The 20,004-nt window shown below is 48.6% G+C and overlaps 1 protein-coding gene across 8 annotated transcripts in view; it reads left to right on the top strand.

The window, feature by feature from the left end:
* MINK1 (misshapen like kinase 1) overlaps positions 1-20,004 on the top strand; it is a 2,066,166-nt gene that overhangs the window by 1,723,788 nt on the left and 322,374 nt on the right. The gene's annotated exons all lie outside the window — the stretch shown is intronic.

Here is a 20,004-nt window from a genome sequence, read left to right as displayed (position 1 = left end):
AATCTTGGTTAAAGGTACACTATACTTGTAAAAAGGCACTACGAGAGGCTTCTAGCGAATGCAGTGCTGAGACCTCATCGATAATGAGTAAATTATTTCCCCGAGACATCAGTGAAACTTTGAATCATTCTGGGGACCTCAACTGGTTACACTTAATGCTTAATTTGAGAGTTTAGAGAGTAGACACATTTCTTAGAACTCGTAATGCTACTCAAATCGTTAATGTCTCGTTTTATACAAAAGCTGCATTGGACCTTGTTGTGACATGTAGCAATAGATAGCAAAATATGGGCATTGACATTATGATCCCTTTGTGAAATTGGGTGATTAAATTAAATCAAGATATGAAAGCTTCTCCAATTAAACAACATTGCTATTTGAATAATCTGATGTTCAATAACTTCCCCAAACAAACATAGTCGAGGACCTTATTATTGGAAGAACCACGACAGGTGGGTGTATCGCATGACCAAACCATACTTAAAACCCCCTACTTAAGACAATATCGATGCTAGAGGTTGAAAATGTCATGGGATTGTCTCCTGGCGATGCGGTGGCCCTCTTTAGTGTCTAGGCCCAATCTGCAACTCAGGACAACTATTGTGTGATGAGGCATCCCTCCATACATTAGGTTCCTATCACAGTCTGCCATTGCAGTCCCTACTGGTTCCTGACAAGTAAAGCCTGTGGGTGTAGGAGGAATAAAAGCTCCCTGTGTACATTCCCTGGCTCTGAGCCTTGAAAAGAGCAGGTGCCCTTTAACATATCGAAGGGAAAAAAAATCCAGTCAATGTGACTGATACTCTGCGTGCACTGTCAGCCGTGGTAACAAAAATAGAGCTGAAAGTTCATGCTATTACTTTGTACCCGTTTTACAGTGGAAAAGAAAAAATACCCAGATGGCTCTGCCGAGGATATTCAATCATATTTTCCCGCTCTGAGGCGCGAAAGAGAACAAACACGTAGACTGACTTTAAATGTATCAATTATGGTGCTGTAGCAAGAGATGCAATGTATCTATTTTCAGCTCCGAATACCTCAGTTGACGAAATACATGTATCTAGCACTTCCCCAGGTTTACCAGAGTGTTTCTTCTGGAAGAAAATACACGCTGGAAACTTAGCGGCACACAGAAAGCAGGAGACGGCCTCAGATGCTATTTCAGGGGGATGAGAACGAACATACATACCAGTATGAAATTCAAGATGCTGTTTGGCTTCTATATAGCTTTAGACCAGCACCTGAAGAGTATCACATGGCCCAGTTAGGGAAAACACACTAGTCACATCACACAGATGAAACCTAGTACACTGAAGTCCTGACAATCAAACACAATTAAGATTACTCAGCTTAGAGTGCAGGGAGTTTCGATTCTATTAAAGACAGAGGGACAAGCATTATGCTTCAACATCTTTCATTTCTACTCTTCAGCAGTTCCAAAACTTCACTTTCTTGCCAACTTTTTAAAGAAAATATAAATATAACAGAAAACACTAGAAGACCGGACTACAAATCACCATAAGTCTCCTTCATAAGTAGTTCCTTAGTCCACTTCCTTTCCTCTGGGCCTACTAGATCAAAAGATTATATGCGACTAGTCTGTCCTAGATCTAAATCTCCAACGTGCCATGAGTAACTGAGAGATGCCCTTATGTCTAATTTCCTTCTTTCTAATCTCATGCTACTTGATGCTCATGGCACTAGGCGCAATGTTGGCTGCTCCAAAAAATACGGTTATGAGGTAACCAATAAGTTGCTCTGCGTACCCTTTGCTACTGTAAATGCCACTCCTTCCGCGTAGAACACTTTATCTACCTCAAATGCCCTCACTTCTGCTACCCTCCTGTATGACACCAGACATAAAAGCATTTCTAGCATCCTTGACCATTGTTGATCGGATAGACTCTGATTCTGTGGCCATTCAATCAGTAACCTAAGCATCACATTGACGTCCCACAGGCAGGAATACTTTGGCACTGGCGGTTTGCATACTTTCACACCTCGCAGCAGCTGTACTACCGATGGATGTTCACCCATTGGTGCTCCATCCACTTGCTCATGACCGGCTGAAATTGCTGACCTGTATACTCCAATGGTCCTGAAGGCTCTGCCTACCTGTGATAATCATGACAGAAAGTTCAGTATTTGCACTAAAGGGGCTGAAGCGGGATGAACACTACTGAGTGCACCAGCGTTCCCACCGCCTCCATGCGGTGCCATAGCTCCTAATGTAGAAGGGCCCCATGATTGTTGGATAAACTCTGCAGCTGCTCCCGAAATACCCACCAATTTCCCTCTGACCCCGACATTCTTCAGCCCAGCAGTGGGAGACTCCCCCCCCCCTATCATCAGATGATGCCAATTTCCTGCCTGATTTGTGAGTAGGTCTCTCTGGTGAAGAATCATCCGTAGGAAATCCGAGTTAAGTTCCATCAGAACTGGAAACCACGCTTGCGGTTTCCAGTGTGGTGCTACTATCACTACCTAGTCCTTCTCTCTGCGGAACTTCGCTAACGTCCATGCTAACATGAAGGGCACAAAGGCGTAATGCACTGCTCCTGACCCTGTCTGCAGGAAAGCATCCGCTCCTAATACTTCTGGGTCCAAACGCCTGCTGAAAAATCTGTATGTTTGTCTGTTCAATCTGGATGCGATCAGATCTATGTCTAGATGACCCCATAAGTCTATCTTTGTTAAAACACTCTAGAGCAGCATCCAGTCCCTGGAGGTGTCCATGTAGCAGGAATTTCAATCAGCCACCACGTTCAGAACTCCCGGGAGATACTCTGCTGTGATGGATTTTCTCCTGTCTATGCAGTAGTGCCAAAGGATGATGAATACGGGGGGGAATTCACTCGCTGCTCTCTATTGCCTATTTTCCTCATTCATAGTTAGAAGCTGTAGTTCTTCTAGCAGCATGACTTCCACCTGCGTCCGCGCCATGTAGGTAGGAAGCGCTCTATGGACGTGTTTGCTTATGAATTCTAGCTGGAGAAGTGTCACTGCTTGCAAAACCCAAGCATCGCTGGAAAGCTTTCGCCAATTTTCCAAGAATACATTCGTCCTGCTCCCCCACCGCGCTCCCCCCACTGTCAGGTAACGCGCATTTGCCGCTCTCACCTGCTTGGTGTCAGAAGTAGCCTTTTCTTCTGCAACCTCTAGTTCTGTTCCCTCATGCTGGGAAGAGCAAGTCTTGCTGTTGTGACTCCCAGTACTGGGCTCTGGGGTTCTGAGGCCTTCTCTGTGCTTGCAAACGACTGCCCAAAGGACCTCTACTGCAGCCGGCTCCTTCAAAAACCTGGTTTTGAAAGTTATTTCTAATAGAGGACTGTGCCTTCTCTGGAGCTGTGTAGGTACCAACAAATTCTCTCATTTCCTTGGCGAATGCCTTGCCAAACAGCCATTGTGCTGATTCCCCTGCCTCGTACGAAGACAGTTCCCCAAGTTTAGAATACTTTTTTAGTAAAAGGCTCTTTCTCTTCTTGGACCAAAGGGCGCAGTTGGTGTTGCCGAATCAACAAACGTCCCTCTGTGCCCATTTTCCAAGTGTGTCTGCGTCCACTGGCTCCCCGGTGTCCCTGGCTCTTTGTCGGGTCTATAATCGGCCCGCTAAATCTAACAATTTCTCTTGACAGTCTTTCCAGACTCGATCCATGCCCTTTCTGACATCCTAGGATGCTTTCATGACAAAGGTGATCATCCTTGAGTCCAAGTCCGGGTTCTCCACTACTTTGCCTATGAGTTCTGGCCGTGGACACTCCGATCTCATACAGATTCTTGTCTCGTTCTCTAGCCGATTGCGCAATCTCTGCGCCATATAGGATGTCACTCTTGGAGATGGTAGTCAGTCATTAGACCTTGGATGTCTAATATTATCCGAGTCGACCATGCTTTTCTCTCGCAGATTCCTCATCATGACAGGGTGGCCTACACGTCATGCTCTTAAATGTAGCCGAAATCCCTACGTGAGAAGGCCTGGAAACCGGATTTGGGGCGACCATCAAAATCTCTGGCGCGGTCGCTCATTTAGTCTTCAGAGGCCAATACGGAAGCGCCCACCCCCGAGAAGGGGAAGGATAGGCATCATAAGAAATCTTAGAAGCGGTCCCACTCTAGATGCCACTCTTCTTTGTCTTATTTGCGAAAGAAGAAATTGCGCCACTACTGATGCGAATCCAGCTCATGGTCAAAACGAGGTAAGGGACCAACCACTCGAAAAGAGTGGGAAGGTTTTAAGTTTGAAATGCTGGAAATGTTTATAGCTCCCACCCCTGCCCAGCAAGCCTTGGCAGTGAAAACAGTGCTCTGTGCTCCTGACCCCATGGTAGCTGGTCCATCGATTCCATTGAAATTGACCAAGCTGACAAAGGCGCAAAAACAGTTGACGGTTGTCTGCAAAAGGCTCCTACTCACGACTTGCATTCATCGGCCAAGCCTTCCTCTGTGCCAAAAGTTATTTCCTCTGCGCTGATAACCTTTGATTCTGACTATCAACGACTGTTCTTTTGTCCCCCTTTATCGAGGGCAGGATTTTGTGAGTCAGTGCAATCCATCTTCGACGTTGACGCGCCAGATGAGCAAAGGAACATTGACCCGATTTATTCTGCCACTGGCAGAGTTGATGTTTTGGACGACCAGACTGATTTATTAGATTCAAGTGGGCTGGACACATCCCCAGATCTTGAGTTCCACAAGGCCAACCTTAGTAAGCATATTCATGCTAAATTCAGGGCCTTAGTGGAAACAGTGGTAGACAACCTTGGCTTAAAAACCTCTGCTGCACCCCTTCAGGGGTATGACCTCACTGATATTCTAGACTAAGTTCCAACAGTCGAGCATAATATGCCTTTCAATCCGGCCATAGCTGACCCCCTAGCCTCCTTATGGCAGCCCCCATGCACAATGCCTACCATAAGCGCCAATTGCATGGGAAAATATAGGCCGGCAAGACGAGAATCTTCTTTCCTCTCCTCGCACGCTTCACCAGAAGGGTTGGTAGTGCAAGCTGCCACTATCGCCACCAGACCTGCAGCCTCTACGTCCAATCTACCCTAGATGGAGAGGATAAAAAACTTGACACCATGGCCACAAAGGTTTGTGGAAGTCTTTAGAACAAGCCACTCAATGCATCACAGAAGGGGAAATGCGGGATGGTTTATACGGCTGTGGAGGATGGGAAGGAGGTGGCCAAGTGTTAGGCAGAAACCTGTGCAGTTCCCTCTGGGACCACTGCAAAAGATTTAAGACTACATGTGTTTGGCAGTAAACCCACTTGGTAGCAGTCTGTACCACACAGATTCACTTGGTAGCTGTGGCTGAGCAGTCAGACTTCCCTCAAGAAGACTTAGGCAGTATACAGAGTATTCACAATAGGTCAAGAGCACACAATAGAACAAGTAAACACTGACCAGGGCGTGGTGTAAAAGAGATATAATTATTTATTTAAAACCACATCTAGAAAAACACACAGGCACTAATAGTAAGCAATTCAAAAACACGGTCACTAAAAGATATACACTCCCTTAAAAGAATATTAGACAAGTCCTAAGTAAAGCCCCACTTATTTTCAGACAGCGGTGAGCACTTAACGTAGATGGCACTCTAATAGTTCGTTTTAAAAAGGGAGAGAAAAGCAGAGAACAAATTGAAACAGATCCCAACACTTTTGCCAGAACCTAACAAGAGAGGAAGGAAAAGTAACACCGTGAATTCAGAGTCAGTAGGCCGGATCCACTTTAAGAGGATCGAAACGAAATGTGTCCAAGGTCACACGGTTGCAGTGCTCAAAAGTCTTGTAATGGTTCAAAAAGGAGTTGGACCAAAGAAAGGGACCAGTTAGAGGGTCAAGGCGGCCAGCCCAGTCCAGAAGGTTAAGGGGTTATTATTACCTTGTAGCAATCTTTAGAAAGGGAGGCCTGGCGGACACGGCACCTTAAAGTGGTGAGAACACTCCAGCGGGGGCAGTTGTTCCTGGCAGCGGGTGCGAGTCGGTGCTTCGTCTGGGGGAAGAGAGGATCTCGTCGTGGAGGAAGACAGGAGTCCGTTGCACTGCCAGGGAAGAAACCAGCCGCAGAGTTTCTCAGGTACAAGGAGCTGTCCGTTGATTCGCGGTTCAGTGGTGCGTGGCTATCCGGCCGCCGGGGTGCTTGGCACGGGAAGTTCGACCACAAACCGGGCTGGGGTGCGAAGAAAGAAAGGTAAACTGGTTGTGCCCACCAGTCAGGGGAAGAAGCCTCTCCAGCTGGGAGATCTTCTCTGTCGTCGGGAAGTGGTGAGTCGGTTCCGCAGGGCTCCACCGGTGGTGTCGTCGTGGTAGGTCGGCTCAGCTTCTCCCTCGTCGGATTCTCAGGTCCTGTGCCGACTTCTGAAGTTCCAGTCCCCAAAGCCCTGCTTTTATGCAGCATACCCCAATTCACTCAGCCTAGCTGTCAATCAAAAATGCTAAGTGGTGAGCCGGCCGGCTCACCACTTGGGCCAATCACACAAGAGTGCGACTTGAGTGACCAAGGTAACTCAGTCCAGGGTGCCTAAACTCCCTCCCACACCCACTGTGGTACCCAGACAGAGTGGCACCACTTTTGGAGGCTTCTGTGGAGAAGCCCGCCAAAAAGTGGAACAAAGGGCTCAACTTGGGTTGGAGTCACAGAAGAGGACACAAACGCCATTTTGGAATCGAGTCTTGGCAAAAAATACCAACCGGAGAATTAATATTAATTAAATAAACCGGCGGTTTGTTCGAGGCTATGAGAATTAAATAATTAAAGTTGGTTGCCTCGAACAATGAGAAAATCCCATAGGGAAATATTCGCGGTCGAATATAAAAAGTAGTTTCCACTGCCACCAGCCAAAACTCGATCAGGGGGACGGAGACGTGCCCCCTCGACTAACAGACCCCCGGGGCAATCGAATTGCCCCGACCAGTGCGTCCACAATATGATGGTTTGTACTGGTTTCTGTTAATAATTTGGGACTAGTAAAGCCAATGGTGACTTTACATGCCCTGGGAGACAGTAGTCAGCCCCAGGGTATGGAGTCTATGGTGGGTGTCACTATGACACCCCTGTGTTACTGCACGGAGGGTGCTGTGTAACACACATAGTAAAAAACACATGAGACCCTATGGAGTAAAGGACCCCATAGCCCCAAAAAAACACATTACCAGTCAAAGGAATACCATAAATCATGTCCAAGAGTGGGAGAAAAAGAGTCTCACTCTTGGCAGGAGAAAAAAACAAACTCCAGAAATCCAGCAAAGCTGCTGGGGGACTCACTAGGTTAGGAGATTCAGCCTAAAGAGAGAATTCTCCCTAACACCAAGCAGTCGTTACAAACGGGCCTGGACATGGAGGACTTTGTTCCCCGGTCAATGGGATCAGCAGTAGTAATGAGAAGACGGGCCTACTTAAAAACCTCTGGATTCTCCCCAAATAGGCTCCTAGGCATAAAGATAAGCTTTTTGGACAAAAATCAGGCGACTGTTTAGAAAAAGTCAGAGTCATAAATCGCTGCAAAGTCAATGGGCCTAGCTGCGAAGCCGACCAAGCCTGCCTTTAGCTCCGCCTCAAGAGACAGAGGCTATATTCCCTATGTACCCTAAAGCAGTAAGCAGCAGCTCCCGGAAGCCAGACAGGGGCAGAGGCATTTCTCGCATCCCGGAAGATGCAAAGGGACTTCTAGAGGCCAACACCCAGCAGTAGCGATGGGGGAGGCTCTGCCCTCTAAGCCACTTTGATTTCCCCTCTCACGACTTATCGGTTGGTGGACGGTTGGCAGGACATTGGCACCAGTGGCAGGAGACCTTTTTTAAGAAAGCCACCTGACAGACCTCCACCGCCTCCAATCCAACCAGGACAGGAGCTCCAGGAAGAGTAGATAGCCCTGTTGTCAAAGAGTGCTGTGGAAGAGGAACCTCCTGATCAGAGATTGTTGGGCTGATATTCCCAGTATTTCCTGGTGCCCAAGAAAGCAGGTCTCTGTCTCATTCTGGACCTCAGGGCTTCAAACAAGTTCCTGAGGAAGGACAAATTCATCATGGTGACGTTGAGATAAATTCTCCAAGCTCTCGAACTTCAGGCTGGCTGGTATCATTAGACCCACAGGATGCCTATTTCCATGTGCTGATGCACCAAAAGTACAGGAAGATCCTTAGGTTTCTCATAGAGGACAAGCACTTTGAGGACAAGTTGCTGTCCTTTGGGTTGACCTCGACTCTGAGGGGTTTCACCAAGCTCATGGCAGTAGTCGCAGCTCACCTCAAATCTGAAGTCCATGTATTTTCTTTCCTGATCCAGGAGTACGTATCTCATCTGGAGTGCACAGGCTGGGCTTCTCGCTGAACTTAAAGAAGTCCCTTCTAACACCAGTCCAAAAGCTCGAGTTCATCGGTGTAGTCCTAGACACTCCCATAGGAAAGCTTTCCCTCCTGAAGAGAGAGCCGACAGCCTAGCACAGATGGTACATTTGTGCTGGAACCACCCCACTTTATGATATGATATGGCATTTCTAACTCGCCTATACACAAACAAGTAAGGGGGAACAGAGGGAGGACAGAGACCACAATCTTACTGGCCAAGTGACATTGAGATTGCACAAGTGCAGGGGAGAGGAAAAGTGCCAGGGGAAAGGGGTGGGGGCAGTGCTGTACATGGGATCAAAACAATAACAAGAGATGCGGCTAGCAGGCGGCAGGTGCAAGGGTAAGTGCAAACAGCAGGTGTCCAAAAGTGCAGGTAGGGGGACTGTAGGGTTACAGATACAGACCCAAGTGCAAGGGTTGCCGGGAGGCAGTGCGGGTGTGCAACTGGGCGGGTAAGGACCTGGACCCGAAATCAGAGGGTAGCCAGGTGAGCCAGTGCAGTAACAGACAGGAAATCAGCAGGGGAGAGAAAGAGAGAAGGCAGAAGTAAAGAGGAAGGTCTTGAGTGCTTCCAGAAACCAGAGATGGTTCTCCTTGATTTTCTGAGGGGCAGGGAGGCTGTTAGGGAGGCCCCAGCCAAAGAAAGAGATATACCACCAACTCGTTGCTTGGGGAAGCGACTGACCCTGAGGGAGGTGGAGGCGGATGAGCGAAGAGCTCGAGTAGGAAGGTATTTATGAAGAGAGAGTTGGAGGTATTGAGGACCCAGTCCCCAGAAGGCCTTGTGGACAATGCAGTGTGTCTTGAACTTAATCCTTGCAGCCAATGGGAGCCAATGCAGAGATTTCAATGCTGGAGAGATACGATCCCTGGGCTTGAGGCTCGCAGTCCTGTTCTGGATCAGTTGCAGAGGGCGGAGAGTAGAAGCATGCAGATTTAGAAAGAGGCTGTTTCAGTAGTCCAGCCTAGAGAGAACCAGGGCTCTAGAGACAGTGAGCTTCTGGGGGAAGGAGAGGAAATGAAGAATACCTCTGAGGAGGTGCAGTTGGTAGTTTGACTTCTTAGAGACATCAGAGATGTGAGGAGTCGAAGAGGACCCTGAGGTTCTTAGTCTCACAGGTGGGAGGAGGAAGAGGGCCAAGGGAGGCCAGCGGCTTCCTTCCTCCTCCTCTTTGGTCTAATGGCCTCCTGTATTTTTCTATTGCCAGAGGCCAGGCTGCATATGAGATCCCTTCAGTGGCTCCTAAGGGACCAGTGGGCTCAGTACCTGGGATTGCTCACAAATCCTCTACGGGTCTTCAACCAAGTGGTCCACAACCTCAATTGATGGGACAACCACAGCAATATTATGGCGGGGGAACACTTCTGGCCTCCATGGCCTCAGAACAGAGTGGTCACGGATGCGTCTCTGAAGGGTTGGGGTGCTCACTGCGAGGATCAGCAACGGAAACCAGGTGGCACATAAACAGGCTGGAATTGTGAGCCATCAGGCTAGCCCTGAGGGCCTTGACCCCATCTCTCAAGGGGAAGCATGTCCTGATTCTGACTGACAATACAGTGGCCATGCACTACCTGAACAAATAAGGTGGCGTGCGCTCCCGTCACCTCTGCGCGGAAGCAATGTAGCTGTGGTTCTGGTTACTGGAGAATCAGATCTGGGTCTCGGCAGTTCATCTGGTAGGGACAGAGAACAGTTTGGCGGATGCTCTGAGCAGGGAGCACGGTCTCACACGAGTGTGAAGTGTGCCAGGAAGTCCTGGAAGAGGTATTCTCCCTCTGGGGAACACCAGCAGTGAATCTGTTCTCCACGGAGTCTAACAGGAAATGTGAACAATTTTGCTTGAGGCAATTCCCAGTAAACTGCACTGGGGATGCGTTTCTGGTGGACTGGACTTTCCCTCTCCACTACGCCTTCCCCCAGATTTCCGTTATTCCCTGGGTTCTCAGGAGGTTGAGAAGATTTCAAGCGGCCATGATCTTGATCACGCCGGACTGGGCACGGAGAACATGGTACTCCGATCTCCTGGATCTATCCATCTGTCCACCTCACCGGTTGCCTCGGTGTCCAGTCTTCACGTCCCAATCGGAAGGTCGAGTGCTTCACCCGACCCCGGACTCCCTCAACCTACATACGTGGCTTTTAAGAGGATGAGGTATAATGACTGGGACCTCTCAGAGGAAGTAATTGAGGTGTTGCTGGCTGCACGCAGATCGTCTACAAGATCCCTGTACACGTGCATGTGCAGAAGATTTGAAGCTTGGTGCAGGGGAACGCATGATTAAGCCCATCTCTTGCCTCACCACTACAGTGATGGTGTACCTTCTGTCACTGGCCTCAGCAGGTCTTCAGATCACCAGAGTCAAAGAATATTTGGCGTTTTTGTCTGTGTTCAAAAAGGCCCTGGATCGGGGTTATTTCTTGACTATTCCGGTCATGGCTCAAATCCTGATGGACCTTCTCAATAGGTTTCCGCCAATTCCTTTTATCCACCATCAAGTAAATCAAAACGAGATTGGGATCTTAATCTGGTTTTGACGTATTTGATGCTGGCTCTGTTCAAGGCCATGCACTCTTGTTCCATAAGGCTGTTATACCTTAACAGCATTCTTAGTAGCAATAAAGTCAGCCAGGAGGGTTAGTGAGTTACAGGCATTGTGCTGCAAACCTCAATTTTTACATTTCTTTCAGGAGAAATTTTCTCTCAAAGTCAGACCTGGCTTCTTTCCTAAAGTTGTTTCAGAGTTTCACCTTTCCCAGTCTATTGATTTGCCTGTCTTTTACCCTCCACCCCACCTATCGAAAGAGGAAGAGCGGTTTCAGCGTCTTGACCCCAATAGAGCCTTAAGTTTTCATGTGGCTTGTACGTCCGAGTTTCAGAAAACTGACCAGTAGTTAGTGGCTGTCGTAACTTGAAAGTCGTGCAGATATGAGAGACCTCCGTCCTCAAGTGCCACACAGAGCGATACTCAAATCTACTCTCTGTGCAACCTCTGAGGCCACAGGTGAGAGAAGTCCGGAAGCACGGAGCGCTGGAAACCCAAGGAAGCTGCAATTAAAACAGGGTTAAGTGCCAGATAAAAACAGTAATTCTATATGTGGGGAAACTGAAAAGGGGCTTACCAGGTGTTGACAGATTGAATGCGGCTAACCAACTGGTGTGGAGAAGGTAGTCCCGGGACTCACGTGGGCAGAGGTCCCAGTTAGAATATGGCTGGGGAATCCAGCTGGTTGCAGTGATAAAGGCCCACCTGTTGAGGAGTTCTGGAGAGGATTGGTGTAGTTCAAAATAGAGCTGAGTGAAGGACTGAGCAACGAGGTCCCAAAAACAAAAGGAGAATCCAATGGAGTCCGTGTAGCAATCCAGGGTCTTTAAAAAGAGTAGCAGTCCAGAGTCTGAGTAACAGTAGCCAAAGGGTAATCCAAAAAAGTCCGTAGAATGAGAGCCAAGTCCAGGATTCCAAACGATCAAAAACAGGATACACGATGCCAAACAGAGTTTCAGGAAAAAACAGCTGTGAAGCGACTTACTACCGCGAATCACGGCTTTTGTATTATTCGCTTCCACGTGATGTGGAAACCCATCATGTCACCGCGAGATGGAGTCACGTGAGCGGGATTTCCTGATCACGTGGCGCGGAAGCGCTCGCCTGATTTTCCTGTTCCCCAGTCTCCACGGCAACTGCCAATGGAGAAATGGCCGTAATCTTGCTTGCGGACCGCAAGTCGAATGCTGCACGTGTCCGCTAGGCGGCCCAGACTGCGAACGTGAGCCCCGGAACCTGTGTGGAGTAAGTGAGTTTAAGGGTCAGGCTGAGGGATATCTGGGGTCATTGGCAGAGCGCCTAGAAGGCATGACAGAGCCCCCCCAAAGGCCCACGACCCCGTGGGCAGGAAGGATGCTCCCGATGAAAACGGGCAACCAACTGAGGAGCCGGGACATACACCGCAAGGACCCAAGAGCGTTCCTCCTGGCTGTAGCCCGACCAATCGACCAAATACTGCAACCTACCCCAACAGAAACAGGAACCCAATATGCCAGATACCTCAAACACGTCAGGGGCCTCCAAGGAAACCGGTGCAGCAGGGGACCGTAAGTGGGAAGGGTCGGGACAGGGCTTGATCAAGGAGGTGTGGAAGACAGGATGAATCCGCCAAGAGCTCGGGAGCACAAGGCGATACGCCACCGATAGATAACCCGAGAGATAACATAGGGCCCAATGAGTCGAGGTAGAAGCTTGCGACAACCCGCTAAACGGAGGTGACAGGTGACAACCAAACCCGGGAACCCACAGCAAGCCACTACATGCTTCCTGTCCGCTAGGGATTTCATGGACGCCTGGGCTTCCTGAAGATGTACAGTGGTCTGGGCATGAACAGAGGACAGATCCCTAACACAGGCGGCAGCAGCCGGGTTTGCAGAGGAAGTGATGTCAGGGATGGGCAGGGTATGGGGATGTTGGCCATACAGGGCGTAAAAGGGGGAGAACCCAGTGGAAGAGTGTACAGCGTTGTCATAAGCAAATTCTGCAAACCGTATGACACGTAACCAGGTTGTTTGCTGTTGCAACGTTAGGCAACGCAGGTACTGCTCCATCGTTTGGTTGGTTCTTTCAGTCTGACCGTCCGTTTCAGGATGATAGGCCGAGGAATACCATGCATCAATACCAATCAATCTGGTCAGCGCATGCCAGAAACGGGGCGTGAACTGGGACCCTCTGTCAGAAATAAGCACAGAGTTCAAGCCAAAGAGACAGAAAACAGACTCGAACAATTTAGCCAGGACAGGAGCAGAAGGTATCCCCTGGCAAGGTATGAAGCGGGCCATTTTGGTGAATGAATCCACTACCACCCATACGGTGTCAAATCCCTGACCCCTGGTGTGACGTTGTGGAGCATGCCTCACAGACTCTCCTTCATAGTGATCGTGAGCCGAGGATAAACCAGGAAGTCTTTCCTGTAGGGACTTTCTTCTAATGCCTTTGTGTTGTGCTTGGTTGCCTAGGAGACGGGGGCTCGAGAGGACGAGAGGGAGAGTGACAGTTGCAGCTTGGCTTATTAGAGGCAGCCGGAGCAGCGTTTTGAGCCGTTAGTTTATAGAAGCGGTATTCCGATGAAGAGACTGTTTATCAAAAATATGTTCGAGTGAGTGACTCCGTTGTGAAAGGGCCAGGATAATCTGCTGGGCCGTGTTTTCCCGCTGGAAGAGGCGAGAGGAATACCAGGCAGACGTTACGGCAGACGTAGCTGCTCGGCTGCCATTCTTGCATATCGAAGGGAGAAAAGTGCCTTCAATATAACGTGTGGATGTACGCGTATGAAAACAAGGGAAACGTTCCCATCCACTTATGAAAAGACAGTCCGTTACAAGGTATGTGCGTCGCTTCCTCCGTGAAGGGGAGAGAGTAAAAGAGTTCACCCAAAAGGGAATGGAAGTCTGACTGAAGCGAGTGAAACTGACGCTTATGCCTCCCCATGTGAAAACAATCGTTTTCGTTTGATCTTGGTTGAAATAGACACGGATGCGTTTCAATCTAAGGGAATTCATCGGAGGAAGATGTACAGAGTCCTTTTGAAGTTGACGCCGTTTCGTCCATAAATAAGGAAAGTCGAGTGTGGTTAAACGACCGTTGTCGTTCTTTAATAGTTAAAGTGAAAGCGCCGCTGTGCTAAAGAAGTACGTGTAGTTTGGGCATGGCAAGCAACAGTGATTTATGAAAAAGAACTTCTGTTCAGAAACTGCACATTTCTTAAAAGAACACTCAAACCGAAAACAAAGCTTCAGGAAAAGCATTCAATGAACATTTAAAATAGGTTACCCCGAATGGTCTATGAAGCAAAGAACATTAGGATACCAGAAATAAAGATCCTAGAAGATGAAATAAACACAAATACTGTACAAACAAAGGAGAAAGAGAAAAGAGAAAAGAACAACTAGAGAAAGGGATGTTAAAACAATAACATTGCTTATCAAACGCTATCCTGAAGGGAGAAAAGAAGACTTACCTGAACTTACCCTTCAGCCTGTAACAGAGAGGAGTTCACAGGAAAAGAAGAAGACATATCCTTTTACAGTAAACCTAGAAAAGAAACATAGAAGTTAATAAAAGAAGTGGGTTCTCTTGTGATTCACACCAACTACTTATTGGCTCAGACCCATTTCTTATATGTAATTTAAAATGGACAATTATCACACCTGGGTAGATCGGTTACAAAATCCATGGTTAAAGTGTGCCAAGGTTTCGGGGATATGGGCAATGGTTGTAGCAGACCCACGGGGCATCCCCTACGGTGTTTACACTGGGCACAAATGGTACAGGTGTTTACATAACAGGTGACGTCTCGCTTCATGGAGGGCCACCAACACATCTTTTCAGGAGGGCTAGGGTACGATCGTGGCCGGGGTGACCGTTAATGGCGGCATCGTGGGACCATTCCAGGGCTTGATTGCGGGCATCAGTGGTAGGCAGCACTAAGCGGTTTTGTACAAAAGGCAAACCGTCATAGTACACAGGGTCCCACTCAGATAGCTGTTCGGGATGTTGTGAAACCCAATCGCTAATTGATTCTAACAATGACATGGGTGGTGTACAAGTGCAGATAATGTTCCCTTGGTTCAAAAGGGTTTCTGGAAAGACTAGCAAAGAGACGCCCCCAGGTGAACGAGACAAAGCGTCGGCTTTACCGTGTGCTGTACCAGAACAGTGCTTAATCTGGAAGTCTAAGGCTGCAAAAAACAGGTGCCACCTAACCTGTCTACTGTTGACACACTTGAGGGAGGCTAGATCCTGGAAGTTCTGGTGGTCCCAAAACACAGTGACCTTGTGTTTGGCACCTAAGAGATGGTGTCGCCAAACCCGGAAAGCGTCCATCATGCCAGGAGCTCCTTTTCTGTTACAGTATAATGAGTTTCCATGGCGTTGAACTTGCGTGAATGGAAGGCCACAGGATGTAATCGACCTATGGTGGGACAAACTTGTGATAGGACCGCTCCTAAGGCAAAAGACCAGACATCTGCCTCGACAATGAATGGTAGCTCCGGATCGGGATGCTGGAGTACAGGGGCTGTAGTGAAGGCAGCTTTTAATGCGTCGAAGGCTTTCTGATGGATCTCCAACCAGTGGAAGGGTACATGAGGACTAGTAAGGGTGGTGAGGGGTGAGACTATGGAGGAGAACCCAGAGATAAAACGCCGGTAAAAGTTGGCGAACCCTAAGGATTGTAGGGCCTTAAGGGTCTGTGGTGTGGGCCACTCCAGGACCGCTCGTACCTTGGAATGGTTCATAGCCAGACCCCCAGGTGTGATATTGAACCCCAGGAATTCGACATTACCCACATGAAACTGGCACTTCTCAAGCGAGACAGAACCTCTCGGACATGCTGCACGTTTTTCCAGGTCATGGGAAAAAATAAGGATGTCATCCAAATAAACGACCACGAACATGGCCAGTATGTCATTGAAAATCTTGTTCAAGAAACGCTGAAACATGGCCGGGGCGTTCCACAGCCTGAAAGGCATGACTGTATATTCGTACAGGCCATACCGGGTGCAAAAGGCAGTCTTCCACTCGTCCCCTTTGCGGACTCGGACCAGATTGTATGCGCCTCGCAGGTCTAGTTTGGAATACACCCGAGGCATGTGTCAAGCGGTCTAGTAGTGGTGTTATGAGGGTATCTGGTATCAGTTTTTTACTGTAATAGCATTGAGTCGACGATAGTCCACACAAGGACGGAGGTCGCCTTCCTTTTTAGGGACAAAGAAAATAGGGCTGGCGGCTGATGAATTGGAGGGTCGTATGTGGCCTAATTGCAGGGATTTCTTTATGTACTCTTTTAGGGCTTGGTCTTCTGAAGGAGAGAGAGAGTAAATGCGACCTGTGGGTAAAGTGGGGCCGGGGGTCAAATCTATTGGACAATCATAGGGGCGGTGTGGAGGGAGAACTTCAGCAGAACCCTGGTCAAACACTTGGTTGTAGTCCTGGTATACCACAGGGATGTTTCTCGGTAACCATACCTACTACATGAGGGTTAGAGGGGATCTGGAGATCTGACAAAGTGAGATGGGCGATGGCCCCCAGCGCCGATGCGGATGTTACCTCCTGTCTGCTCGTGGGGAGACAGAAGTTCTGACCTATATCAAAATGTACTTGACCCGTTCTCCAGTTGATATACGGGTTATGTTACTGTAACCAAGGTATCCCCAAGATGACACCGAACTGAGGCATGGCTATTAGATCGAAGTGTATGGTTTCTTTGTGGATAGACTGGATCGTCAGTAGTAATGGTGCCGTTTGCTGCTTGATGGGACCAGAGGTTAGTGCCGTACCATCAACAGCTTGTACTGTTTCTGGTCTGGTCTTGTTAACTAGAGGCAGGTTTAAAGAATGGGCTAACGTTATGTCAATGTAGTTCCCTGTGGCCCCTGAATCAATGATGACCATGACTGGGTGGGTGGTGCCTGGAATGGGTTGAATGTCAGCTTGTACATGGATGGGTCTAACCCGACCGAAAGCGGGAACTGGATCCGGGGTAAGACAAGGAGTGCTCGACCCAGCCCCGGTTCTATGGTCGAGCAGTCCGAAAAACCTGATTCTTTGGTTTCGGACGACGAGGACACTTTTTGACGAAATGCCCGTTCAGACTGCAATAGAAACAAGCATTATCCGCTCTTCTTCGTTCTCTAAATCACGCCACTGGGCTTTGTGTCTGGTATCGAACACCCGTGACATTTCAGTCACAAGAAGGTCAAAATCATAGAGGGCAGGATGGTCGTTCTCTAGTAAGGGATTGGCCCATGCAGCGGCTGTGCCAGCCAAGTGTGATAGAGTAAATGCCGCCTTGGTGGTGGAATCGGGGAAAGCCAGGGGCCTGCACAAGAAATTACATTGATTGAGGAATGTTCTAAATTTCCTGGGGTCTCCATGAAACCTTTCGGGAGCTGCTAATGGGAAAGGTGAGGACAAAACCACCGGGACGGGATTCTGGACACTGGGAGCCGGAGGCATGGGAGGTGGTGGCACAGGGGCGGCGTCCCTGAATTCAGGGTCAGCGGGTAGGGGATGTTGAACACTTTGTATTGAGTCAAGGCGTAGATGGATTGCCATGTTAGCAGCAGCCATGTCAGCCCGAAGTACTGTGATTTCCTGGATCATAGCAGCCATGGGGTCGTCCGTGGTACCCTCCATATCCCACACGACTAGGCTTCACAGTCTGTCGTAACTTGAAAGTCGTGCAGATATGAGAGACCTCCGTCCCCGAGTGCCACACAGAGAGATACTCAAATCTACTCTCTGTGCAGCCTTTGAGGCCACAGGTGGGAGAAGTCCGGAACCACAGAGCGCTGGAAACCCCAAGGAAGCTGCAATGAAACAGGGTTAAGTGCCAGATAAACACAGTAATTCAATACATGAGGAAACTGAAAAGGGGCTTACCAGGTGTTGACAGATTGAATGCGGCTAACCAACTGGTGTGGAGAAGGTAGTTCCGGGACTCACGTGGGCAGAGGTCCCAGTTAGAATATGGCTGGGGAATCCAGCTGGTTGCAGTGATAAAGGTCCACCTGTTGAGGAGTTCTGGAGAGGATTGGTGTAGTTCAAAATAGAGCAGAGTGAAGGACTGAACAACAAGGTCCCAAAAGCAAAAGGAGAATCCAATGGAGTCCGTGTAGCAATCCAGGGTCTTTAACCAGAGTAGCAGTCCAGAGTCTGAGTAACAGTAGCCAAAGGGTAATCCAAAAAGAAGTCCGTAGAACGAGAGCCAAGTCCAGGATTCCAAACGATCAAAAACAGGATACACAATGCCAAACAGAGTTTCAGGAAAAAACAGCTGTGAAGCGACTTACTACCGCGAATCACGGCTTTTGTATTATTCGCTTCCTGATCACGTGATGTGGAAGCGCATCATGTGACAACGAGATGGAGTCACGTGAGCGGGATTTCCTGATCACGCGGCATGGAAGCGCTCGCCTGATTTTCCCGTTCCCCAATCTCCACGGCAACAGCCAATGGAAAAATGGCTGTAATCTTGATTGCGGACTGCAAGTGGAATGCTGCACGCGTCCGCTAGGAGGCCCAGACTGCGAACGTGAGCCCCGGAACCTGTGTGGAGTAAGTGAGGGAAAGGGTCGGGCTGAGGGATATCTGGGGTCATTGGCAGAGCAACCGGAAGGCATGACAGTTGCCCATTCATTATCCTGTAAAGGTCTTGCCATGACCAAGAAAACCCTGTTGCGTTGTATTATTTTATGTATATCCGAATGTTCCCAGTCGGCAGGCAGGGAGCTTCCTCCCAGCATCAGGGCGCATTCTACCAAGGGGGTCTCAGCCGCTACAGCCCGGCAGAGGGGAGTTCCTATTGGAGACGTATGCCATGCGGCCACTTGGTTGTTCCTGTATACATTTGCCAAGCAATACTCTTTAGATGTTGCACATGGAGCCGGTGCAAGATTCGGTAGAGCAGTTCTGCGTAATCTTCTTCTTTAATGCTTTCTGCCATCGTCTGTTATTCTAACTGCTTGGGGAATCTATTAAGATGAGGAATCTGTGGGAGAAAAGCAATCCATTGAAGGACAAATTACTTACTGAAGTGATCTTTCCATAGATTATTCTCCAGCAGATACCTCATCGCCCCCTCCCATCCATCCCCGCTCAAAGTCCCTGTGGCTTAACGCTTCTGTCCAAGGGAGGAGACAACTGATAATGGTTCTAAAGTGACCGTTTCTATCTTACTGATCATTTAAAAAGAAAAATCTATTTTTCTAATCTACTAATTCCGTGGGGTCTCTCCGTTGGGAGGTATCCCATTGTTATATTTTTTGCAGGCTGGTTAGCCTCCCCCCATCGTTTGCCTCTGCAGCGTTCAGGCACAGGGGGGGAAAGGGAGGAACTGAAGCATTAGGTGTAGTGACCTGGTATTCATAAGATTCCTGACATGACATCTAGAGCCGATAATCGAGCACCCAAGACGGAGCAATGATAGACGGCCGAGTCGAGGTCCACTATGCCCCCTGCCAAAAAAGTTTCCTAACAGCAGAGCTGGATGAGGAATCTGTGGGACAAGAATCCATGGAAAGATCATTAAGGAAAGTAATTTCTCCTCCTTCCTTATGGTCTTATATGTTCTGAACTTATTCCTCTTTCCGCTTTTCACTACTTTCATGGAGGATTGTGAGTCTGGAAGGTTGGTATCTAGCCAGGTATCTCCATCACCCATATTCTGCTCCCCTGGGGATGGGGGGATGAGACTTTGCACTGTATCTTTGCATAAAAGCATCTCTGAGATTGTAGAAAACATTGACTGCCTCCTAAGTCTTTCTTTTACACTCCGTTCCTTGACTCGGGGGTGTGGCGGGGGAGTAGAAGATTTTTCTCTTAGGGTCTGCTCACTCCTGTATACTGCCACCTCTTTGCGAGGTTGACTTGAGTACATGCTGTCAGTAATGTTCTTCTCACTTTTACTCAGACCATCCCCAATCAGATTCTTTTTTTAAGTGCTTCTAATCTATCCTGCAGGGGTCGAAGCCCTTAAGCCACTGTCAGTTAGAGAGTCGTCTAGGACCACCTTAAATCTTAATGTGAGGTCTGCATCCTCCTCAGTAAGCACTTGCTACTGGATTTCCTTGCTCCAGCAGACTGATTCAATTTTTTTGTGA

The sequence above is a fragment of the Ambystoma mexicanum genome, chromosome 1p (genome assembly GCF_040938575.1).
Source record: "Ambystoma mexicanum isolate Mex_15411 chromosome 1p, UKY_AmexF1_1, whole genome shotgun sequence".
Lineage (NCBI taxonomy): Eukaryota > Metazoa > Chordata > Amphibia > Caudata > Ambystomatidae > Ambystoma > Ambystoma mexicanum.
This window is presented reverse-complemented; position numbering and strand designations above follow the sequence as displayed.